The following is a 26,743-nucleotide window of genomic DNA, read 5'->3' on the forward strand; positions in this document are numbered from 1 at the left end:
TAGGATGATAGGAGTACTGTGTCGTGACACCTCCTGTGGTAACAGGTAAAATCGGTTACCAGCGCTGTGAATGGTTGCTGAGGTGATCGGCATACGGCTTGTTGGAACGCTATAGGCAGTAATCACAAAGTAGACACGCACACACATTAAGTCTTTGTTTCAGTACCTTTTTTTAACAGATGTCCGGTAACAAGTACAGTTCAGGAGGGTAACCAGGTTTTCGGTGCAAGTAGAGTTATTCACCTTGGGGATTTGTGAGACCTCTTCTAACACTGTGTGCGTTGTTTGGGGTCAGTCCTGCCTTAAGCTGAACCTGCCACCTTGACTTTCTTTGGGGTCCTTCTCCACAACTGACAATGAGGACCTTTCCTTGGGGTTACCAATTCTCTTTTTGAGCCCCTGGTCCTATACTTGGTCAAGTTTGGCAACTCTTTCCCCTTCTTCTTCAGGGGGAATAGATCCTCCTCATCTGTCCGGGTTTTCTATGCTATTCCTAAATTAATAGCAATCTCGGACTCCGGTGTCCGGGTGAGCTAAAGGGATAATCGTTTTATCTCTTTCTTTCTCCTTCTAGCCTCCGTCCCTCTCTCTAGGGCGCTTTCACAACACAGGCCGGTTTCCTAGTTCAGGGCTTAACTGGTCCCCGGCCAACAGCTCTCTCTTTCATCCTTCCTTCACCCCCGTTTTCCAGACTAACTGCCGCTTTGCTGTCTCCCTGGAAACTGACTCCTCCCCTCAGACCTGGGGTGAAAGGTTTTGTGTGTGCCCAAGCGTACTTCTCCCCCTGCACCTATGGATCCTGTGGTAATCCCCTGAAGGGGTGCCACATTCCCCCCTAGTCAACTTCAGTCCTCCGGGACTGAAACATTTTTTTTTTTTACAAAGATAGCATAACATTAACATTTACATTTGTAATTTGAACAGAGTCCCAAAAATAAAATTAACAATAACCAAGGAAAATGGGAAAAACGGATAACCAGTCCATACAATGCTATTCGATATGCTGCAGGCTGTTAAAGGGAATGTTTTTTTGCTACCACCAATCCTGTGGCTTCAGTCCATTCTTAAAAATTTTCAAAAAGTTTCAGACGTCCAAACAGGTAAAGTCTCTGTAGGCTTAAAGATTCAAATAGACTTAATAATTCGCATTACTCAATAAAACATTAACTACGTGTGCCTTGGCGCAAGAGTCCTAGGTACTGCAGGGGCCTCTACCGGTCATAAGCACTGCAGGCCTTTTGGCCCTGGGGTCAACTATTTGCCAAGATTTTGCTCTCCCTAGACAGCTTCTTACACCCACTCTACTCACCCCTTTTTTTATGTTGTGTACCTGGTGTAAGCAGTTTTGGTCTACTCGTCACCCTTCTATATACTGACTTTAACCACATATTTACATTTTTGAACCTATTTACCTTTCCCACTTATGGTTTACTCCCTGTATCTGAGTGGTGGGTGTCCATAATTAATACGAGGATGACCTCCGTAAAACTGGTATCCCACTGGTGCGTAAGCCTGGTGTGGGCGAACACTACTTACTGACTCTTGTGTTGGTCTACGTAGCACAGGTATGCCGGAGTGTCTTCCCACTTCCCTAGTGGGAATGGCAGGTACACCAATTGCAGGATTCCCTAGCTCAGCTGCAGCAGGTGGTTCTTCTGCTCGTGATCCTTCTACTGGTTGTGGGAGTGTCAACATGGGAATTAAATATGCTCCTTCTATTTGGGGCCAATCTGCAGTTAACTCTCCTAAGATTGTCTTAATTGTCCTTGGGGTCTCTTGTTCTGGTATGGGACAAGGGATATATTCTTTTTGTTGTAAGGGTTGAGGACACTTCTTTAAGTGGTCTTGGGACACTGTTGCTGTTGTTTTTCCGTTATCCTTGCTGATTAGACAGGTTTCTGGTTGTCAAAATTGGATGGTAATACAGTGTATGGTTCTTCTTCCCATTGATTATCTAGCTTATGAAGTCTCTTTTTCCTTTTCAAAACCAATTTTCCGGGGGTTAACGGGATTCCTTGTGCGTTTTTATTGAAATTGGTTGCTTGTCTTTCTCTGGATTTTCCTAGACTTTTCTCAACACACTCCTGTATTTTCTTGCATTGTTCTGTTTTTCTAGTATCCCAATCTGCACTTGAGGGGTCTTCCTCAGGAACTACGATGCCCATTTCAAAGTCCACTGGCAATTTTCCTGGTCTCGCTCTCATCAAGTATGCCGGGGTACAATTAGTTGAGCTTACTGGGATGTTGTTATAGATGTCAATAAGATCAGGTAATTTATCTGGCCATCTGTTTCTGTCTTCCAAGGGAAGAGTCTTCAGCAATTCTATTACCACGAGATTCATTTTTTCGCACATTCCGTTAGTTTGGGGATGATAAGGCGTGGTACGAATTTTCTTGCATCCATACAAGCTACAGAACTCTTGAAATATTTCCTCTTTAAAGGCAGGACCCTTATCTGTCAATACCTGTTCTGGATATCCATGTAGCCTGCAGAAATAAGCTTGAAAGGTTCTTGCTGCTGTCTGGGCTGTCAAGTCCTTCACAGGAGCTACCACTAGGTATCTGGAATAGTGGTCCACCATGGTAAGAGCATAAGTATAGCCAGATCTACTGGTTGTGAGTTTGACATGATCCAAGGCTACTAGTTCCAAGGGCTGTTTGGTTATGATAGGCTGGAGTCTCTTTTTGTAACCACAACTTGCCATACCATTTCATGTGTCCTTGGATTGATATACCGTCTGCACATTTGGTTTTTATAGATAAATATCCTGCTTCTTTCTTTCCACAGGTATTGGGCCTCTGGGGGAGCATTCTTCTCAAGTTTGGAATCCGGTTGGGTTACCAGCCTCTTCACTAGGCTCACTGCCGGATCACTATCTTGGGTCTCTTTCCATCCATAATGAAGCAGCGGATTTAGTGCAACATCCTGACGGTTCTGGTAGATATGGGTTTCTGTCATTTTCCATTTTCTACTTTTATGGAATGCTGGAAGTTCTATTTCCGCCAAGTCATCTGCTTCTTCTTCAAGCCCTTGCAAATATACTTGAGGCTTTTTGGAGAGGGCATCAGCATTTTCATTTCCACAGCCTGCTCGGCACTTGATGGTAAAGTCGTAATTCGATAGCCGGGACATCCAGCGCTGCTCCAATGCACCAAGTTTTGCAGTATCCAAGTGTTTTAGCGGATTGTTGTCCATAAAGATGGTAAATTTTAAAGCTGCTAAGTAATGCTTGAACCTCTCCATGAGTGCCCAGACCAAGGCCAGAAACTCCGACTTAAAAGAGCTGTAATTTTCCGGGTTCCTCTTGGTAGGTCGAAGTCTTCTACTGGCATAGGCAATTACTCTTTCCTTGCCTTCTTTTATTTTGGACAGTACTGCTCCCAGGCCTACATTACTTGCATCCGTGTAGAGGACAAATGGTAGGTTATAATCTGGGTACGCCAAGATTTCCTCACTGGTCAGGGCCTGTTTCATTTGTTGGAAGGAGTCTTCTTGTTTCTTTCCCCAATCCAATGGCGGCTCTGAAGACCATTCTTCTTAGCTTGGCCTACTAGAAGATCTTGTAGGGGTGCTGCCATCTTCATGTAGCCCTTAATAAATCTTCTCTAATACCCAACCAAACCTAAGAACTGACGTACCTCTCTGACGGTGGTCGGCCTCTGCCAGTCCTGGATAGCTGTCACTTTTTCCGGATCTGGCGATACGCCATCCGCGCTGACCACATGCCCTAGGTATTGGACTTTTGGCTTCAGCAGGTAACATTTAGATGGTTTGAGTTTCATTCCATACTTTGCTAGAGCTATAAATACCTCTACCAGGTGTTCCAGATGTTCTTCATAGGTTTTGGAATACACGATGACGACCATCTCAAAATTACGGTGTCCCAGGCAGCACTCCATGAGTCTCTGAAACGTCCACGGTGCATTGCATAACCCAAATGGCATGCTATTGAATTTGCATAGGCCCATTGGTGTTGTGAATGCTGTTTTCTCCCGGTCTTCTTCTGCAATGGAGACCTGCCAATACCCACTAGTGAGATCTAATGTGGAGAAATACTTAGCAGTCTTTAATGCAGCAAGAGACTCCTCTATCCGGGGTAACGGGTAAGCATCTTTGTGAGTGATCTTATTGACCTCCCTGTAATCCACACACATCCTCATAGTGCCATCCTTTTTTCTGACTAAGACTAAGGGGGCCGCCCAGGGACTACAGCTATCTCTTATAACCCCGGCCTCCTTCATGTTCTGCAGCACCTCTTTAGCACACTGGTAGTGGTTTGGTGGGATGGGTCTATGTCTCACTTTAATCGGGGGATGATCTCCTGTGGGTATGTGATGGCGTACCCCTTTTATCCTCCCAAAATATAATGGATGCTTACTGAATACTTGGCTAAACTCTTGTACCACCCGGTAAACTCCTTGCTTCTGGTGGTAGGGAGTGGCATCCGTCCCTATGTGCAACTGCTGACACCACTCCTCCAGCTGTCCCTTGGGGTTTCTGTCCTCCGCCTGACTTGACGGGGGCAAGGGCTCTAATGTCTATATGTTGTTATTACTGACAGTGTACAGCTTTGCTACAGTAGCATACCGGGGTAGTTTCACTTCTTCCTCCCCGCAATTCAACACACGGCGTGGTACTCTTCCCCTGCGTACATCCACCACCCCTCTAGCTGTCAACAGTGTAGGTCTGTGCTCTGAATATATTGGTTCTACAACTGCCTGATATTCCTTTCTTCTGATATCCATAGCTGCTCGACACCATATCATCATTTCACTGTTTGGTGGTAATACAATGGGAAACGGGTCTGTTACCCGCTCACTGCCAATCATCCCCCCAGACAGATTTACCTGTTGCTTGTGAATTAAGGCACAGATTTCTCTTTGAAGAACTCTCCTCCGCCCAATGCCAGCAGTCTCTGTAATCTGTTGGAGTAAAAACAGCACTTCTTCAAGGCAGTTTTCAATCACATTAGTACCAAGCACCATGTAAGGATATTTGTTATTGGGGTCATCTTCTACCACACATAACCCTTGGTCCCTCAACTCCACTCTCCCCAGCTTTATTATATTTTCACTTCTCTAAACCCCACCTGATTCAGTGGTCGACTATTAGCTGCTAAAATTACAAGACTAGAGTCTGGGTGGCTAAGATCAGCATCAGACCAAAATTGCTTGTAAAGGATATGTGGGATAGTGGTGACTTGTGACCCAGTGTCCCATAGGGCCGATGTTAGGATTCCTTCTAGCGTAATGTTGAGGTACGGATGGCCTCCCACATACTGACCAGTCATATGGGTCCTGCCGTTTTATTCCTGGGGATTGGCCCTGGGACCCAGGAATCTCGGTTTTAAACGACATCCTCTTGCAAAGTGGCCTGGTTTGTTGCAACGAAGGCAAACGGGTTGTCCTGATGAATTCGTGTGGTCGGTGGCTCTGCGTCGGAATGGTGCGTTGGTCCCCTGAACGGGCGACTTGTTGATCTCCTCCACGGGCGACATGGCTCTGCGTCAGAATGGTGCGTTGGTCCCCTGCACGGGCGACATGAGCTTTTTCCTCATCCACGGAACATCCTCAGGGGATTCAGCTAACTGGATTTTGCTTGGTGGTTGTGCCTCCAGTCTGGCTTGCAAGAGTTTTAACACGCAGTCCATGTTTTTGGTTAGTTGTAACACCTATTTACGTAGGTCATCAGCAGATTCAGGTGCGACAGCTTGTCCTACCGCTTCTACAGAGTTTTTAGGAGTAGGCTCTAAGTTCATGTGAGAGGTATTAACCTGCCAGGATGGAATTGCAGGTTTTGCAGGTAATGGGTCTCATAGTACTCGTACAGTTATAGCACGGTCCTTTAAGGTATTAAAATCCACATCTGGATGATCTAGGACCCACATGTGCACCTGCTGACGTTGAAAGTTTGATCTCAACCCATTCATAAACTGTTCTGCAAGCAATTTATATTCATCTTGCACACTTGTTGGATCTACCTGTTTTATGGACCAGAGTGCCGCTTGTAAACGTAGGGCAAAGTCTCTGATGATATCTTGCTGTCTCTGCTTTCATTGGTAGAATAGCATCCTTAGTTCAGACTGTGTGCGTTTTTCAAAAGCAGCTTTGAGCTTATCAAACACATTTTCTATAGAGTCTCCATCAGCATCGCTCCAAGTCTCAGCTTCTAGCTCCGCTGCACCTATTAATTGTCCCTGCACAATGGAGGCTCGCTGCTTTCCTGTCATCGCATACATGTCCAGCACCGCACACATTTTATGTTTGAAAGCTTCTAAGGTACCGGGTTTACCTTCATACATCGGTAACCACTTGGCTCCCGGTACATACAGCAAGGCAATTGGCATTATCGGGGCCATCGATCCAGATGATGCGGCTCCCTCACCAGCTGAGGAACCAGCTGCTGCTGCGTCTTGGGCATCCCCTCCCTCTAGGTTTCGGATATTGTTTGCTTCACTCATGACGGTGCCCCCCTAGTTAACCGTTGCCAGCCGCTACGATCAACTCCTTCGGTAATCGGTGACTCTAAAAACGTCGGGGATAGCCTCGCGCTCCTTTAGCTGCGCCCCCGCTACTCTCTCCCCGCTCTGTGACGCAGTTTAATTTCTCTATGGCGCAGTAATGACGGCCCTTTTTACATTACACAAACATTCAATAAAGTCCAATTTAAGCAGACAGTACCCGGTTCTACCGGGCTCGGTATCCTGTTCGTGAAGCCAATCTGATTCAATCGACAGGGTAGGGGTACTCGGATGCCGGGATGGATTGGCTACTTCAGTGGGGATCACGGTTGGTCGGTTCCCGATTCCGTGCCCTGGACCCTCAGTGAAGTGATGGGGGTTAGGATGATGGGAGTACTGTGTCGTGCCACCTCCTGTGGTAACTGGTAAAATCGGTTACCAGCGCTGTGAATGGTCGCTGAGGTGATCGGCATACGGCTTGTCTGAACGTTTTAGGCAGTAATCACAAAGTAGGCACACACACATTAAGTCTTTGTTTCAGTACCTTTTGTTTACAGATGTCCGGTAACAAGTACAGTTCAGGAGGGTAACCAGGTTTTCGGTGCAGGTAAAGTTATTCACCTTGGGGATTTGTGAGGCTTCCTCTAACACTGTGTGCGTTGTTTGGGGTCAGTCCTGCCTTAAGTTGAACCTGCCACCTTGACTTTCTTTGGGGTCCTTCTCGACAACTGACAATGAGGACCTTTCCTTGGGGCTACCAATTCTCTTTTCGAGCCCCTGGTCCTATACTTGGTCTAGTTTGGCAAGTCTTTCCCCTTCTTCTTCAGGAGGAAAAGATCCTCCTGATCTGTTCGGGGTTTCTATGCTATTCCTAAATTAATAGCAATCTCGGACTCTGGTGCCCGGGTGAGCTAAAGGGATAATCATTTTATCTCTCTTTCTTTCTCCTTCTAGCCTCCGTCCCTCTCTCTAGGGCTCTTTCACAACACAGGCCGGTTTCCTAGTTCAGGGCTTAACTGGTCCCCGGCCAACAGCTCTCTCTTTCATCCTTCCGTCACCCCCGTTTTCCAGACTAACTGCCGCTTTGCTGTCTCCCTGGAAACTGACTCCTCCCCTCAGACCTGGGGTGAAAGGTGTTATGTGTGCCCAAGTGTAAATCTCCCCCTGCACCTATGGATGGTGTGGTAATCCCCCGCAGGGGTGCCACAGTTGACTACCAGCATCAACAAGGCCGTCAGAATTCAGTTCAGACACCTCACATAAAACCTCAGGAGTGGACATGGTTGTGAGACATCCGTACCATCCTCCAAAACTTTGAGGACTCCACCAAGATGGTGAGCAGCGATGACGCCATAATTAGTGTCACCATCCCACTTCTCTGTCTTCTGAAACGCTCTCGGCTCACAATCAAAGAGGATGCATGATAAGATGGAGAAAGGAACCATACAGGGTGTATCCACACAGCCCAGCCTCATCTCATCCCAATGTGGATTGGGTGACAATGAGGAGGAATAACAGGAACTAGTTTCCTGCGCTATAGACGGTACTACCTGTACAACTGTCATACAGTCTGTTCAGGGTGGATGGCCTAAGGACAGGGAGGTGGAGGAGGAGAGGATGGTCAGTCATCCTCTTGATGAGGACACATAAGTCTTGCCTGTTAGCAGTCTTGCACACATGGCTGAGTTTATGTTACGAGGCCTTTCCTGTGACCCTCGTGTTGTCCAAATTTTGGGTGACAGTCCTTACTGGTTGGAGACACTTCTAGACCCACCCTACAAGGAGAAATTTTTGTCTCTTATTCCCTTGCAGGACAGGCCTAATAAAATAATGCAGTACGAGAAGGCCCTTGTTGCAGGATTATTTAAAAAATTCCCATCTGAAAACGCTGGCGGCAGAGGTCACAGTTCGTTGGACAACCAAGGAGTACAGGCGAGCCACAAATGCATTCCAGCAGAGGCAGGGTAACACTGTCAAAGTTCTGGAACAGTTTTCTCAGACACACCCATCGCACAGACCCTGAGGCGCCAGGTACTCTCCCAAGGAGGGAAAAGTTTCGGAGATGGAGTACCTTGCTGACCGTACCAACATCCTCCTTGATTCCTCTGTGCCTTATAATTATTGGGTATTTGAGCTGGACACATGGCATGAACTGACTCTCTACGCTTTGGAGGTCCTGGCCTGCCCTGCTGCTAGGCGCCTGTCAACTGCAAATGCTGACAGGCTAACTCTTATAAAAGTGAACAAGGGCTGGATTGCGCCAGACTTCTCAACACCACCGAATGATAGCAGTGTAACACAAAGTCAAATAAAGTGTCTTTTTTTGGGGAGGTCTAACTCTATTCCCATGCATCTCTGTCTTCACACCCAAACATGGGTATATGCTTCCTGATTTTGTCTATTTGCTCTTGTCCTCCTCCTTCTCCTCATCCTCATCCTCCTCCATATCGCCACCATATCTAACATATCTACGTCTCTTGCAAGGGATATTGGAGTTCCTCCAAATTTTTGGCAGCTGTTGCATTCACTGCATAGGCAAACAGTATGGGAGACCCACTTCCTAATAATGGGAACATTGTTTTCAGGAGGCCCTCCGACCACTACATCTCTTGCAAGGGGCATTGGAGTTCCTCCAAATTTTTGGCAGCCACTGCTTCATTCCATTGGGAAACAGCAATGGAGACCCACTCCTTTTTAATGGGAACATGTCATACTCATTTCTGTAGCTCAGCCCTGTTAGGAGGGCGGTTGCAAACAACTTTAATTTGATGGAACGCAACCGACCCCGGGGTCCGCAATGCAGCCTGGTGGACTGCTGCCGAACACTTTCCCGGTGGAAAGGAAAGCGACAAACTTAAATATTAAACCTTTCCGTGTTTCTGCACACAGGAACGGGTATAGCGGTACGCTCTATCTCCGTTAACTGCACGGGAGAAGAGCGTCCGAGAAAACACCTACTTAACTAATAAACCACTCCGTGTTAAAGCACACGGAGTGGGTTACAGCGGTTCACACAATCTCCAAGAACTGCAGGGAGACGTGCGACCAAGGGAAAAGCAGTAGCCCTGTCTGCGATACAGGCGCTATGCAGTAGGAGTTGGCGCTAAGATGCGTGTGTGACTCACGCCGACGGGTACGTGCCTTCTGCCGGCATGCTATCGGACAGAGGAGTATTTCTCCACGTGGTCCACAGGTGTCTACAGGGAGTAGGACGTCTGCAGGCTGCTCGGGGTGTAAGGCGACCCCTACTGACAGAGCCGGACTGCAAGGCGAAGCTACCTGCCTACTTTCACTAGCCTGCCTACTTTCACTAGACCTGCCTGAGGAAACTACACGTGGAGCAAGGACGTCCACACAACAGCATCATGCTCAAATGATTTGAGCGCGTCACCATGTTTGTAGGCGGGCCTTTTAAAGACTAAGCCCTGCCCACCGACGCGCCACTGGTGACGTTACCCGTGGACCAATCAGGCGGTGCCAGGTCACCGGGTCAGGTGGGTGCCAACCCACCAATCATGATCCGCCAGGTCACGGACATGCTCAGTGTGGCAAATTCTGGACTTAGATTCCACAAGCCCTGTCTCCCTCTGCAATACAGGCTTAACTTGCTAGGCACAACTACCTGGGAGATAAACAGTGCTCGCAGACCAGCTAGGCATTGAGGCTGATGGTGATGCTGAGCAGCATCATCCCTGGCTGGACTGAAATGGGAGACCACAGAAGGTCCTAGACCCATTTCAAATCCAGCACCAAACCGACACCTAACACAGCTCTATGTGTGTTTAATTTGTTAGTGGGATTTTTCCTACATTTTCGCAGCCATTGGACTCACTGCATACCCTATAACTTAATAGCAGACCATCTACTTTTTAATAGGAACATGTCATTACTGTAGCCTAGTTCTATGTGTGTTTAAATTGTTAGTGGGGTTTTTCCTAAATTTTGGCAGCCGTTGGACACACAGCATTCCCTATAACTGTATAGCAGACCCTCTCCTTTCTAATGGGAACATGTTGTTACTGTGGCCCAGCTCTATGTTGTTTAAATTGTTAGTCAGGTTGTTCCTAAATTTTAGCAGCCGTTGGACTCACTGCATATCCTATAACTGTATAGTAGACCCTCTCATTTCCAATGGGAAAATGTCGTAATAGTTACTGTGGCCCAGTTCTATGTGTCTTTATATTGTTAATGGGGTTTTTCCCAAATTTTGGCAGCCCTTGCTGTCACAGCATGGGCATTACCACTATAAGAGACCCACTCCGTTAAAATGGGAACATTTTCTTATTGAGACCCTCCTCTATGTTTCTTCAAAGGGGTATTGGGTTGAGTCCAAATTTTTTGCAACCCTTGCAGTCACTGCATACGCAATAACAGTATAGGAGACCCACTCTTTAATAATGGGAACAAAAAAGCATAGTCGACTGCTGGCTCTTTAAGAATAATTAGGCTGTTAAAATAGTGTCTGTGACTTTCACAATCCCTCCTTCATAAATGAAACATGATGTGCCTGATGATGTTTCACAGACCACATGGCCAGATAAGGTTTAAAATCTTAAAATGACATTTCCCGGTGAATGCATTTGTCACGGTTGAAAACAATGCAAAAGTGCAAAAACGCATCAAAAACGCTACGTGTGAACATAGCCCAAGGTGTGGACTAGAATTTTTGTTTTTGGTAATTTATTTTGCCTTATGTACAAGTCATTATCCTGGAAAGGATGTTCCTTAACATTTTTCCCAGGAAAATCCATTTTGGATTTGTTTTTGTATGTTTTATTGTGAGTCCGTAAAAGTGGCATACTACCTTTTGACAACTCCGCAGTGACCTGGGAGTCAGAAATGCTTCCAGTGGTCTTCCTTATGCTGTTCCAATGTCATTTGAGCACTGCTCCCATCGATTTAGACAATTTTTAGACCCTCTGCAGACCGCAGGGGGGTGCCACCACAAAAATGCTTTCCCATAGACTTACATTGGGCTCGCTACTCGGACTGAGCATTCGAGCATTCCAAGTTGCTCGACCCGAGAAACCAGTACCCGTGCATTTTAGTGCTTGCTCATCATTAACCTTCACTTTCAGAACATCTAACCTGTTACCTAAATAAAAGGATAATTTTTTGATGATTTAAAGCACACCTGTCAGCAGGATTTTGTTTAGTAAACATAACATACACTGTTAGGTGGGCGCCATTACACTGAGTGAAAAGATACTTTTGTTGATGAAATCCATCCAGTGGTTCTTTTATAATCTTTATTTTCATTTCTGACATAATGATATGGTCATGCTTCGGGGCGGGCCTTTAATATTTCTGCCTTATGACAGGTTTCTGTGCTTTCAGTAACCTGCCTACTACTTTAAGTACCGCTTGTGTAATTTGTGTGCCACACATGAAATTTACATGCACCAAAATGGGTCCCTCTGCCCGCGCATGCGCAGTAGCATCTCTCAATTGCCGAGAGATGCTATTGCGCATGCAAGTGCACTATTTTGCTGGAGGAAAAATAATTTGCCTGCAGCAATATGGTGCTGCATGCCGTACATGCGCAATAGCATCTCTTGGCAACCGAGAAATGCTACTGCGCAATCATGGGCGGTGGGGGACATATTACTGAAGGCAAACTTTTTCTAAGACTTTTTCTATGTATGCAAAAGCCCTCTCTCTCAAATATTGTCTAAAATCTGTGTTAGTGAGCACTTCTCCTTTGCCAAGATAATCCATCCACCTCACAGGTGTGGCAGATCAAGATGCTGATTAGACAGCGTGATTATTGCACTTGTGTGCCTTAGGCTGGCTGTACAGTTTTACAGTATTGGGGATTTTCTGGGGGTCAGAAAAACAGTCAGTATCTGGGGTGATCACCATTGGTCTCCCACAGTGCAGCATATCTCCTTCACATAGAGTTGCTCAATTTGTTGATTGTGGACTGTGGAATGTTGGTCCACTCTTCTTCAATGGCTGTGCGAAGTTGCTGGATATTGGCAGGAACTTGAAAACGCTGTCATAGACGCTGATCCAGAGCATCCCAAACAAGCACAATGGATGACATGTCCATTGAGTATGCTGGCCATGCAAGAACTGTGATTTGGGGTCATAAACTATATATATTGTTGGTGCCAATAAACTATATATAATGAGCTGTGTAGGCCACAATACTGTATATAGTGGGCCCCTCAAACTGTTAAAGGTGAGCTGTAGGGACATTACACTATAATTAGAGAGCTGTGGGGAACATAATAATGTTTAACATGAAGCTGTGGAGGCCTCAGACTGTATATAGGGAGCTGTAGGGGCCATCGTATTGAATATATAGGGTTGTGAAGATAATTTTACTGTGTAAACGGAGCAGTGGGAACATCATCTCAGGTCTCTGACAATGCTTGATACATGCTGCCCACAGATTGGTCAGCAATACTGATGAGCAAACACTAAAATGCTCGGGTACATGTTACTCGAGCGGAGCAAATCGTAATGCTCGGCTGCTCGACCCAAGTAATGAGAATAATGGAAGAAAATGGGAAACTCTAGCAATTTTCTGGCGGCTCCCTCATCCCCCTGGAGGTTTGGCGGGGTCTAAAAATTTCTCAAATTGATGGAAACAGTACTGAAATGGCATGGGAACAGGATGTGGAAGACCCCTGGAAGCATCTCTCAATCCCAGGTCGCTCTTGGGAACAATTTTGTCAGGCTATTATTAGTGATCAGTGAACGTGCTCACCTCTACTCGATACTTGCCCGAGCATCAAGGTGCTCCACAAGCTCAGTGAGTATTTCCGGGTTGCTCGGGTGGGAGCTTGGGTCCCCATTCTGCATGTTTGGTGCCCTTTAGAGAGCCAATGAACATGCAGGGATTGCTTGCCACCCGCTGTAATGCCGTAGCCATGTTGGTTGTGGCATTACAGTGATTGGCTGGTCGTATAGCGTCATCGGGTCTATTTAAGACCTGGTGACTCTAGGCTCGTCACAGTCTACCCCAGAAACAGGCAGAGTAGGGAGAGCTGCTGCAGAGTCAGGGAGAGATTTGCTTGTTTATAGTAAGTAAAAGTATTCCACAGCATATCTATACATCCATCTGAACTAACAGTCCTTCTTCAGACTAATCCAGCTGCATACATTCAGTGGTGATAGCAGGAGGCAGGCAGGGTTTATGGCAGACTGCAGTGCATACAACACAAGAGGGTCCATTGCACGTTCTGACTGATCCTTTTATTACAGATATTTGTAGACATAGCCCCAGATATCAAGGGCCAGAGCTATTTTTTTTTATCTTAATCCTGATTATTTGCTTAAAAAGCAATCCACAGTACACCATTTTTCTGCTCCATTTTCTTGTTAGCACTGTAGAATACAGACAGATCTTTTCTATATTACAGCGATAAAAATCCAGAAATTTGTAGTGAACGTGGAAAATATTGGCCTCCATTTAAAGTTTGTTGCAGTGTGTCAGTGAAGCTATTCACACGTTATCGCTGTGAAGAATAGTAACCTACAGGCCCACTATTTAAAATCATAGTTGTCTGTCAGACGTATCACATATAACTGCGGTCCAAAATCAGTCATTTCTGGCTTCCATTTACATTTTGTTGCAGTGTGTCAGTGAAGCTATTCATACAAGGTCAATGTTAAGAATAGTATTAGTAAATTACAGACCAGCTATTTAAAATAATGGTTGTCCATCACACGTATCATATATAATACTGCGGTTCAAATCCAGCCATTTATAGTGAACGTGAAAAATATTGTCCTCCATTTAAAATTGGCAAGGCAAGTGGCAAAGGACGGGGAAGTTGATATGATGGTGCATGCAGAGGCCGAGGCTGTGGGCAAGCTGAAATTGTGCCACAACAAACACCCACATCTCATCCCTCGACTTTCCTGTACCAATTACTAGAGGACCACAGAACACCACTATTGAACACAGAGCAGTGTCAAAAGGATTTTGGTTGGATAGCAGATAATGCTTCCAGTCACTTTGCCACCACCACCCTGTCTTCCACACGGTCAAGTCTCAGTAGCAGTGAGTCTGGACTGCATATTCCTCACCCTGATCCTCCTTCCTCACAAAATGCCAAATGCCCAGAGACAGCTGATCCCACACTTGGACACTCAGAAGAACAGTTCACTTTTCCATACACAGATTGGGGCTTCTCACCCGGCCAGCTTCAAGCGGGTCAAGAGGAGAACGCGTGTAGCGATGTCCAAATATTTGAGCTGCCACAGTCATATGAAGGTGACGGTGGGAACGTGCAATTACAGTCGCAAAAGGTGGATGATGATGAGACACAATTGCCAGAAAGTCACGAGGCAAACCAGGGTGCCAAAGTGGAAGACGAGGTGATGGATGATATAGTAACTGACCCAACCTGGCAGGGGGACATGAAGAGCAAGGACAGCAGCACACAGGGGGATGGAAGTATAGCACCACAAGAGGCAGGAAGAGGAAGTCTGGTGGCCGCAGACAGAAGGCGGGAAAGCGCTCCCAGCAACACTAACACGATGGAAGTTGACAATACAACTGTTAGGTCTTCCTGAGTCTGTTGTTTTTTAAAAACTCTAGAGATAACCCCAAAAAAGCCATTTGAACCACTTGTCAGGCCAGCATCAGCAGGGGTAGCAAAACTAGCAGCCTGACAACCACCAGCATGATCAGGCACATGGAAGCTAAGCACCGGACTAAGTGGGCCGAACCCCAGAGTCCAGAAACAGTGTCTGCGGGTGACACCACTGCTTCTTCTGCTGCTCTGCGTGCATGCCAATCCCCTGTCCATGGCGCATGTGAAGATGTCTCCCGCCTTGCAAATGTCTCAGCACAGCATTCAGTTGCCCCTACCTCAGTAAGCAAATAAGCAGCCAACGCCCCACATGCCACACTATTAAATTCACACATTTCATGAATGCTTCCACTTGAAATGTTGCCTTTTTGGCTCGTGGAGATGGAAGTTTTCTGCAACCTGATGGCAGCGTCGTCCCTCGGTATTTGGTCCCCAGATGACACTATTTCTCCCGGTGTGCCGTTCCCGCATTACACAAGCAAGTGTCCCACAACATTAGCGTGCTCTCTACAACGCAGTTACTGGGAAAGTTCACCTAACCACGGACATGTGGAGAAGTGCTTGTGGACAGGGATGGTACATCTCACTTACAGCACACTGGGTTAATATAGTGGAAGCCGAGACCCAATCGAACCTTGGGACGGAACACATCATCCAGACACTGAGTATCTTGGGACCTGGATCAATCAGGGTTGCCCCCACATTCTACAGCTCTTGCACCACCCCCTGCTCTTCAGCCTCCATCTCCAAACAGACCACATCAGTCACAAGCTGGAAGCACTGCAGCACTGCCTTGGCCAAGTGGCAACAGGCTGTGCTGAAGCTAATATGCTTAAGTGACAAACCACACAATGCTGAAGAATTGAGGACAGCTCTGAAAGAGCAGACAGATCTGTGGCTCACACCGCTGAACCTACAGCCAGGCATGGTCGTGTATGACAATGGCTGGAACCTGGTGGCAGCTCTGTAGCAAGGCGAGCTCACACACTTACCATGCCTGGCCCATGTGCTTAACCTCGTGGTTCAGTGGTTTCTCAAAACCTACCCAGATCTACCGGATCTGCTTGCCAAAGTATGGCGCATGTGTGCCGGAAAGTCAGCTACAGCTTCCGCCGCCCTTGCTGTGCTTCAGTAGCGTTTGCAGCTTCCAGCTCACCGACTGGTGTGCAATGTCCCCACGCGTTGGAACTCTACATTGCAGATGTTGGAAAGGATTTGAGAGCAGAAGAGGGCAGTTGTTGACTACCAGCATCAACACGGCCATCGGTATTCAGGACAGACTCAACACATAAGACCTAAGGAGTGGACATGGTTGTCAGACATCTGTACCATCCACCAAAACTTTGAGGACTCTACCAAGATGGTGAGCGTCGATGACACCATAATTAGTATCACCATCCCACTTCTCTGTCTTCTGAAATGCTCTCTGCTCACAATCAAAGAGTATGCATTGCAGGCGGAGCACGATGAGATGGAGCAAGGAACAATACAGGGTGATTCCACACAGCCCAGCCTCATCTCATCCCAACGTGGTTTAGGTGAAAATGAGGAAGAGGAGGAGGAGGAAGAACAGGAGCTAGTTTCCTGCGCTATAGACGGTACTACCTACACAACTGTAATACCGTCTGTTCAGCGTGAATGGCCTGAGGACAGGGAGGAAGAGGAGGATGAGGAGGAGAGCATGGTCAGTCGTCCTCTTAGTGAGGACACGGAAGTCTTGCCTATTAGCAGTCTGGCACACATGGCTGAGTTTATGTTACGCTGCCTTTCCCGTGACACTCGCATTGTCCAAATTTTTGTTGACAGTCATTACTTGTTGGAGACACTTCTATACCCACACTACAAGGAGAACTTTCTATCTCTTATTCCTGTGGCGGTCAGGCCTAATAAAGTGGGGCAGTACGAGAAGGCCCTTATTATTATTAAAAAAATTCACATCTGCAAATTCTGGCGGCAGAGGTCACAGTTCATTGGACGACCAAGGAGTACAGGCGAGAGAGACACAAATCCAATTCAGCAGAAGTAGGGGAACACTGTCAAAGTTCTGGGACAATTTTCTCAGACCCTCCCGTCGCACAGGCCCTTATGCACAGGGTACTCTCACAAGGAGGGAAAAGTTTGGGAGAATGCTGAAGGATTACCTTGCCAACCGTACCAACATCCTCCGTGAGTCCTCTGTGCCATATAATTATTGGCTATCCAAGCTGGACACTTGGCATGAACTGGCTCTCTACGCCTTAGAGTTCCTGCCACTAGCATTATGTAAGAGTGGGTTTTTAGTGCCGCTGGTGGAATTAGAACCGATAGGTGCATCCGTCTGTCAACTGAAAATGCTGACAGGCTGACTCTTATAAAAATGAACAAGGGCTAGATTGGACCAGACTTCTGAACACGACTAAATGATAATAGCGTAACATAAACTCAAATACAGGGTCTTTTTTGGGAGGTCTAACTCTATTCTCATTCACCTCTGTCTTGACACCCAGACATGGGTATACACTTCCTGATTTTTTCTATTTGCTGTAGTCCTCCTCCTTCTCCTCATCCTTATCCTCCACCACCATATCACCACCATATCTGTGATATCACCATATCTACGTCTCTTGCAAGGAGCATTGGAGTGCCTCTAATTTTTTGGCAGCTGTTGCATTATTTGCATAAGCTAACTGTATGGAAGACTCATTTCCTAATAATGGGAACATTTTTTCCAGGTGGCCCTCCAACCTCTACATCTCTTGCAAGGGGCATTGGAATGCCTCCAAATTTTTGACAGCCGTTGCATTCACTGCATAGGCAAACAGTATGGGAGACCCACTTCCTAATAATGGGAACATTTTTTTCAAGAGGCCCACCTCTACATCTCTTGCAAGGGGCATTGGAGTGCCTCCAAATTTTTGGCAGCCATTGCAGTCACTGCATATGCAAGTATGGTATGGGAGACCTGCTCCTTTCTAATGGGAACATGTCGTTACTGAGGCCCACCTCCATGTGTCCTTAAATTGTTATTGAGATTTTTCCTAAATTTTGGCAGCTGTTGTACGCACTGCATACCCTATAACTGTATAGCATTCTTGCTCCTTTCTAATGTGAACATATAGTACTCGTTACTGTGGCCCTCCTCTATGTGTCTTTATGTTGTTATTGGGGTTTTTCCTAAATTTTGGCAGCCGTTTTACTCACTGCATACCCTATAACTGTATAGCAGACTCGCTCTTTTCTAATGGGAACATGTCATTACTGAGGCCCACCTCTATGTGTCTTTAAATTGTTATTGAGGTTTTTCTTACATTTTGGCAGCCGTTTTACTCACTGTATACACTATAACTGTATTGCAGACCCGCTTCTTTCTAATGGGAACATGTCGTATTCGTTACTGTGGCCCTCCTCTATGTGTCTTTATGTTGTTATTGGGGTTTTTCCTAAATTTTGGCAGCCGTTGTACTCACTGCATACCCTATAACTGTATAGCAGACTCGCTCTTTTCTAATGGGAACATGTCATTACTGAGGCCCACCTCTATGTGTCTTTAAATTGTTATTGAGGTTTTTCTTACATTTTGGCAGCCGTTTTACTCACTGCATACACTATAACTGTATTGCAGACCCGCTTCTTTCTAATGGGAACATGTCGTATTCGTTACTGTGGCCCACCTCTATGTGTCTTTAAATTGTTATTGGGATTTTTTCCAAATTTTGACAACCCTTGCATGGGCATTACCACTATAGGAAACTCATTCCTTTATAATGGGAACATTTTTTTACTGAGGCCGTCCTCTATGTCTCTTCAAAGTGGTATTGGGGTGCGTCCAAATTTTTGGCAGTCCTTGCACTCACTGCATACACAATAACAGTATAGGAGACCAACTCGTTAATATTAGGAACAATAAATCATAGCCGGCTAATAGCTCCCTAACAATAGTGAGGGCCGACTGCTGGCCCTTTAAGAACAGTAAAGGCTGCCTGATGGCCCTATAAAAATAGGCTTTGTGACTTTCAGAGTCCCTCCTTCATAAATGAAACAGGATGTGTCTGATCATGTCTCACATACCACATAGTCAGGTAAGGTAGTAAAATGTTAAAATTACATTTACCAGTGAGAGGGTGGTATCTATTCTGCCTTATATGCACTTCATTGCCCTGGAAAGTATATTCCTTAACGTTTTCCCAGGAAAATCCATTTCGATTTTGTTTTTGTATGTTTTATTGTGAGTCCATAAAAGTGGCGTAATACTTTGACAACATTGTTCAGAGCAGTGACTTGGGAGTCAGAGATGCTTCCAGGGGACTTCCCTATGCTGTTCCCATGTAATTTTAGCACTGTTCCTATCGATTAGGGCAATTGTTAGGTAGAGATGAGCGTTGTTCTACTCGAACTGTTCGCCAATCTCAAATTCGAGCTGTTTTGGGCGGTGTTCGAGACGTTCGGCGAACACGAACGATTTGAGAAAAATTCGGCTGTTCGAGGTTATGTTCGATAACTGTTCGTGCACCAAAATCATAACTGGATTTTTTCTCAGTAATGATGAAAATTAATGTTAATACGTAGTTTGAGTGTACAGCGGGGTGGGGGGAGGGGCAGGGGATGGATCTCTGCAGGAATAATGAAGATCTCCATTTTTTTTTCTCTTTCCCGCATTTGCAGTGGGGAGGTGCAGTCTGTCAGCCTATCAGCAGCGCACACACGGAGCGAACTGCTGTTTTTCACACAAGCAAGGGCATGTGTCATTGGCAGTGTATGTCACATGTCCTTGCCCTATAAGACCAAGCCATTTTCCCCGTCGCCACCATTTTCTCACTGCTGCAGCTGCGTGTTAGACGGCACCGCTGTTGCTGTGTGCGCTATACCTTGTTAATTTCAAGCCAATTTTCGCACAAATCTACAGATAGCTTGGGAGTAGTGAATAGTTGTGATTGCAGTCCTTTTAAGGACTAGGTTACAGCATTTCCTACGACTTTTATCAGGCAGGTCTGTGCTCTTAAATAGATAGATTGTGGGAGTAAAGACTAATTGTAATTGCAGTCCTTTTCAAAACTAGGTTACATCAGTTCCTATCAGTTTTTGCCAGGCAGGTCTGTGCCAGTGCTGTGCAAGTTTTTTTCACAGCATTTGGGTGAATCTAGCAAAGCTAATCCTTTTTGGCCTATTGCTGAGTGTGTTAGTCAGTGGAGTAGCCTATCTGTGTTGCAAGATATACCACCTGTGTATAGAATACCAATTTTTTTACTGCACCTAATGAAGTAAAATCTTTTGGGCATAGCATCATTCTATTAGTCCATCTATACTGACCTCCATCAGGTTGCAAATTGAATATAATTTTTTTCTGCATCTAGCTCTGAAAAAATATTTGGGCTTCTAGCAGTGTGTGGGACTTGTTGTATTAGTCCATCTATACTGACCTCCATCAGGTTGCAAACTGAATATAATTTTTTTCTGCATCTAGCTCTGAAAAAATATTTGGCCTTCTATCAGTGTGTGGGACTTTCTCTATTAGTCCATCTATACTGACCTCCATCAGGTTGCAAATTAAAAATAATTTTTATCTGCATCTACCTCTGAAAAAATATTTGGGCTTCTAGCTGTGTGTGGGACTTGTTCTATTAGTCCATCTATACTGACCTCCATCAGGTTGCAAACTGAATATAATTTTTTTCTGCATCTAGCTCTGAAAAAATATTTGGCCTTCTAGCAGTGTGTGGGACTTTCTCTATTAGTCCATCTATACTGACCTCCATCAGGTTGCAAATTAAAAATAATTTTTATCTGCATCTACCTCTGAAAAAATATTTGGGCTTCTAGCTGTGTGTGGGACTTGTTCTATTAGTCCATCTATACTGACCTCCATCAGGTTGCAAACTGAATATAATTTTTTTCTGCATCTAGCTCTGAAAAAATATTTGGCCTTCTAGCAGTGTGTGGGACTTGTTCTATTAGTCCACCTATACTGACCTCCATCAGGTTGCAAATTCAAAATAATTTTTTGTCTGCATCTAGCTCTGAAAAAATATTTGGCCTTCTAGCAGTGTGTGGGACTTTCTCTATTAGTCCATCTATACTGACCTCCATCAGGTTGCAAACTGGATATATTTTTTTTCTGCATCTACCTCTGAAAAAATATTTGGGCTTCTAGCTGTGTGTGGGACTTGTTCTATTAGTCCATCTATACTGACCTCCATCAGGTTGCAAACTGAACATAATTTTTTTCTGCATCTAGCTCTGAAAAAATATTTGGCCTTCTAGCAGTGTGTGGGACTTTCTCTATTAGTCCATCTATACTGACCTCCATCAGGTTGCAAATTAAAAATAATTTTTATCTGCATCTACCTCTGAAAAAATATTTGGGCTTCTAGCTGTGTGTGGGACTTGTTCTATTATTCCATCTATACTGACCTCCATCAGGTTGCAAACTGAATATAATTTTTTTCTGCATCTAGCTCTGAAAAAATATTTGGCCTTCTAGCAGTGTGTGGGACTTTCTCTATTAGTCCATCTATACTGACCTCCATCAGGTTGCAAATTAAAAATAATTTTTATCTGCATCTAGCTCTGAAAAAATATTTGGCCTTCTAGCAGTGTGTGGGACTTTCTCTATTAGTCCATCTATACTGACCTCCATCAAGTTGCAAATTAAAAATAATTTTTATCTGCATCTACCTCTGAAAAAATATTTGGGCTTCTAGCTGTGTGTGGGACTTGTTCTATTAGTCCACCTATACTGACCTCCATCAGGTTGCAAACTGAATATAATTTTTTCTGCATCTAGCTCTGAAAAAATATTTGGCCTTCTAGCAGTGTGTGGGACTTGTTCTATTAGTCCACCTATACTGACCTCCATCAGGTTGCAAATTCAAAATAATTTTTTGTCTGCATCTAGCTCTGAAAAAATATTTGGCCTTCTAGCAGTGTGTGGGACTTTCTCTATTAGTCCATCTATACTGACCTCCATCAGGTTGCAAACTGGATATATTTTTTTTCTGCATCTACCTCTGAAAAAATATTTGGGCTTCTAGCTGTGTGTGGGACTTGTTCTATTAGTCCATCTATACTGACCTCCATCAGGTTGCAAATCGAATATAATTTTTTTCTGCATCTAACCCAACCAATAGTTTTGGCCTAATACCACAGTTTGGCCACTCAGCTCTGCTCGGTTCCCATCCATTGTTTTTTTGTGCAAACAACTCCAGAGTTGTGAATTAGTTAACCACCAAAATGAGTGGAAAAAGCCCTGCTGCTGGTGGAAAGGGGAATAGGCGTGTTGGGAAGTGGAAAAAAGGTTGTGTCCGTGGGGTAGGTGTTAAAGCAACAGTAAAATCTGCAGAAGAAACACCATCTTCCAGCCAAACTAAAATGTCTACTTCTTTTAGCGGACAATGTGATAAGATCCCTTTCTTACGGCCACGCCAATCGCTACAAATTCCAGATGAGGCACAAAAACAGCAAGTGCTTCAACGGATATCAAGTGCTCCTTTAAGTGGGCTCTCCTCCACATCAACTTCAACATCACAAATACTCCAGTCCTCAAAGGTGTCACCCCAATCGCACTTGCTTCCTCACAGCTCCCAAATCTCCAGCTGCCCGTCTGAGTATGAGGTAGAACAGATGGTTGAGTCTGCAGAGCTGTTTACTCATACTATAGCCTGGGAATCAGAGGTCGACTCCAGCGCTTCTGTGAATCCAGACGAGGAAATGATCTGCACTGATGCCCAGAATCTTTATGAGTCGGATCCAGGACCAGACGCAGAAGGTTCTGACCATAATGTAGACCCTCATTCCCAAACTGTAACTCCTGTTGGTGGAGACAATGAGGAAGACGTTGATGAGACTCAAATACCTGATTGGAGCGACAACTTTAGTTTTTTGTCAGGGCAGGAACAGGTTGGCTCTGAGGACGACGGGTGTGATAACGCACAGGGTGATGATGATGAGGTTGGAGATCCCACTTACTGTCAACCCACAGTTAGCCAAGAGATGAGGTCAGCAGAGGAGGTGGAGGAAGATGCTAGTGACGACGAGGTCAGGTTGCGCCTTCCTGGACAGAGACGTAGTACTGGAAGCACGTCAACAACTGCATCCTCAAACACAACTCTGCCTCTCACCACAAGTCGTGGTGGCTCTTCAGGTCGCATGGGTGCTAAGCCTTGCATAGCCTGGGCATTTTTTCAGATCGATAAAGATGACCCAACTCGTGTTATCTGTAACATTTGTCAGCAAAAGCTAAGTAGAGGCCAAAAAATACATAGTTTGAGTACTTCATGCATGAACCGGCACATGGACATGAAGCATAAGTTGCAGTGGGAAGCTCAGTGTGCTACAATGCGGCCTAGCCGGCCGGGCCAACCACCGTCTGCCATATCTTGTGCATCCGCGGCCTCTTCATCCTCTGTGACTGGGGGGACAGCAGTCACACCTGTTTTGGGGCGCAGACCTGCCACCTCTTTACCCGCAACAGCCAGCGTGATTGGCAGGTCATCATTTTCTTTGGAGGTGGTAACACCAGCTGGTGTTGAGCGCTGTCCGACATCGATAGCACCACCTTTGGATCAAGGCAACCTAACATGTCCGCCTGCATCTTCCTCACAGACCGGCAGTTTGCCGGGGACACCCTTATCAACCCCGTCTAAGCACAATAGCCAGCCCTCGCTCCCTCAGATGTGGACAAGAAAAAGACCATTTCCTCCTAGCCATGAGAAAGCTAAAAGGTTGAATTTCACCATCTGCAAGCTCTTGGCTACAGAAATGCTGCCTTTCCGCCTGGTGGACACAGAGGATTTTCGAGACCTTATGTCCGTCGCAGTGCCCCAGTACCAGATGCCCAGTCGGCACTGCTTCTCAAAGAAAGGTGTGCCTGCGCTCCACCAGCATGTCGCACACAACATCACCGCTTCTTTGAGAAACTCTGTGTGTGACAGGGTGCATTTCACCACAGACACTTGGACGAGTAGGCATGGACAGGGGCGTTACATGTCGCTGACTGGGCACTGGGTAACTATGGTGACAGCAGGACAAGGGGCTGCTGTCCAAGTCTTGCCGTCCCCACGAGTTGTGCGTCAATCCTCTTTATGTCAAAGTTCCTTCACTGCTTCTGCCTCCTCAACCGCCTCTCGGTCTTCCACCTGCACCCATAGCCTGTCTGGTCATGCCACAAGCTTTCTAACTGCGCAGAAGGGATCCTGCACACCTCCTTACTATGCTGGCAGTAGGGCTCAACGTCATCAGGCTGTTTTTACTTTGAAATGTCTGGGAAATGTGAGTCACACAGCTGAGGAGTTGTGGTCAGCTCTGGAGAACCATTTTCATGAATGGTTGTCTCCACTGGACCTGAAACCAGGGAAGGCAGTGTGCGACAATGCTGCAAACCTGGGTGCGGCCCTTCACCGGGGCAATGTCACACACGTGCCTTGTATGGCTCACGTGTTGAACCTGGTTGTCCAGCAATTTTTAGCCCACTATCCCAGACTAGATGGCCTTCTGCAGAGGGCACGGTCGCTGTGTGCTCACTTCCGCCATTCGCATCCCGCAGCTCAGCGACTTACATCTCTACAGAAGTCGTTGGGCCTGCCACTTCACCGGCTAAAATGCGATGTGCCTACCCGGTGGAATTCAACTCTGCACATGTTGCAGCGACTGTGGCAGCACCGACAAGCCCTGGTGCAATACGTTCTGACGTATAGCCTGGGCCAACGAGATCCAGAGGTGGGGCAAATCACGCTGGAGGAGTGGTCTCAGATCAGGGACCTATGCACCCTTCTACACAGTTTTGAAACTGCGACGAAGATGTTTAGTGCTGACGATGCCATTATCAGCATGACTATTCCGGTGATTTACATGCTGGAGCACATGTTAAACAGAATTCGGAGTCAGGTGGTGGCACAAGAGGAGGTGGAGGAAGTAGAGGAGGAGGAGTTGTATGCGGAAGGGCTAACATCTGCAAGGTCCAGACGGTCGGCAGCACCAAGGCGGCAGGCATGTGAGGGTGGGGGAGATGGTTTTACCAGGGCGCATGGTAGCAGCCAAACTAGTGAGGAAGATGCAGGAGCCCAGGAAGAAGTGGAGGACGAACTGATGGAAGACTCATCAGATGAGGGAGACCTTGATCACATTTCTGTTGTGCGAGGTTGGGGGGAGAGGACAGAGGAAGGAAGCATGATTGTTACCTCGCCACCAACACAACAGGGACTTAGTGCTCCTGGATGCGCAGCACACATGAGTGCCTTCTTGCTGCACTACCTGCAACATGACCCTCGAATTGTGAGAATTAGAAATAATCCTGACTACTGGGTTGCCACACTTTTAGATCCCCGGTACAAAAGTAAATTTGCCGAAATTATTCCTGCCATAGAAAGGTATTCACGCATGCAGGAGTATCAGCAGAGACTGTTGCAGAATCTTACATGTGCTTTTCCACAAAACACCAGTGGTGCACGTAGTGAATCTCACAGTTCCAACTTGCCAACCGTGGGACCGTCAAGTGTTCAGCACTCAAACCGTAACAGAACCACAGTATCTGCTGGTAACATCAATTTTGCGGAATCATTTCACCACTTTTTTAGCCCATCCTTTGCAAGGCCACAGGAGACAAGAAGTCTGACACATAGTCAACGCCTAGAGACGATGGTACAGGAGTATCTCCAAGTAAACATTGAAGCCATGACTGTGTCACTGGACTCTTGCTCCTTTTGGGCTTCCAATCTGGATAAATGGCCGGAGCTAGCCACTTACGCCTTGGAGATCATGTCATGCCCCTCAGCCAGCGTTCTGTCTGAACGTGTGTTCAGCGCTGCTGGTGGTGTGCTGACAGATAAGCGCACGCGGCTCTCCACTGATAATGTAGACAGACTCACGTTCATAAAGATGAACAAATCATGGATCCGAAACGACTTTTCTACCCCTGTGTCATCCTGGGGAGAGTAAAAGCTTGATGATTGGTTAAAATCACCCTACCAACCGCTTTAAGCTTTCAAATTACTAATCATGTTTATCTGTATCTTGGCTGGAAAATAATTTGGGCTTTGTAGCAGTGTGCAGCACTGATTCTATTAGGCCATCTATAATAAGCTCCACCAAATTTAAAATTACTAATCATGTTTATCTGTATCTTGGCTGGAAAATAATTTGGGCTTTGTAGCAGCGTGCAGCACTGATCCTATTAGGCCATCTATACTAAGCTCCACCAGATTTAAAATTAATAATAATTTTTAGCTGCATCTAGCCCGGAAAATAATTTTGGGGCTCCGAGATGCGCATGACACATAAGTGCCTTCTTGCTGCACTACCTGCAACATGACCCTCATATTGTCAGAATTCGATGTAATCATGACTACTGGGTTGCCACACTCTTAGATCCCCCAAACTTTTCGATCAACCTTTTCATTTTAATAAAGACCAAAAAAATTGTCATTTTTGAAATTATAAGCATTAGCAGGTTATTAGAAACTGAAATCAAACAGTTTTCAACTCAAAACTTTATTCTAGGTGATGTTACATTTTCACATAGGACCCCTTGTTCGAAAGGAGCTTCTGAACTCTCTCGTCCATTGAATTTGTCAGGTTTTGGATGGTTTCTGCTTCAATTGTTTTGCATGAGGACAGAATACCCTCCCAGAGCTGTTGCTTAGATGTGAACTGCCTCCCGCCATCATAGACACTCCTTTTGATGATGCTCCAGAGGTTCTGAATGGGGTAGAGGTCAGGGGAGCATGGGGGTCACACCATAAGTTTGTCCCCTTTTATGCCCAT

The sequence above is a fragment of the Phyllobates terribilis genome, unplaced genomic scaffold, assembly GCF_046119375.1.
Source record: "Phyllobates terribilis strain yellow unplaced genomic scaffold, ASM4611937v1 Scaffold_9__5_contigs__length_417890890, whole genome shotgun sequence".
NCBI lineage: Eukaryota > Metazoa > Chordata > Amphibia > Anura > Dendrobatidae > Phyllobates > Phyllobates terribilis.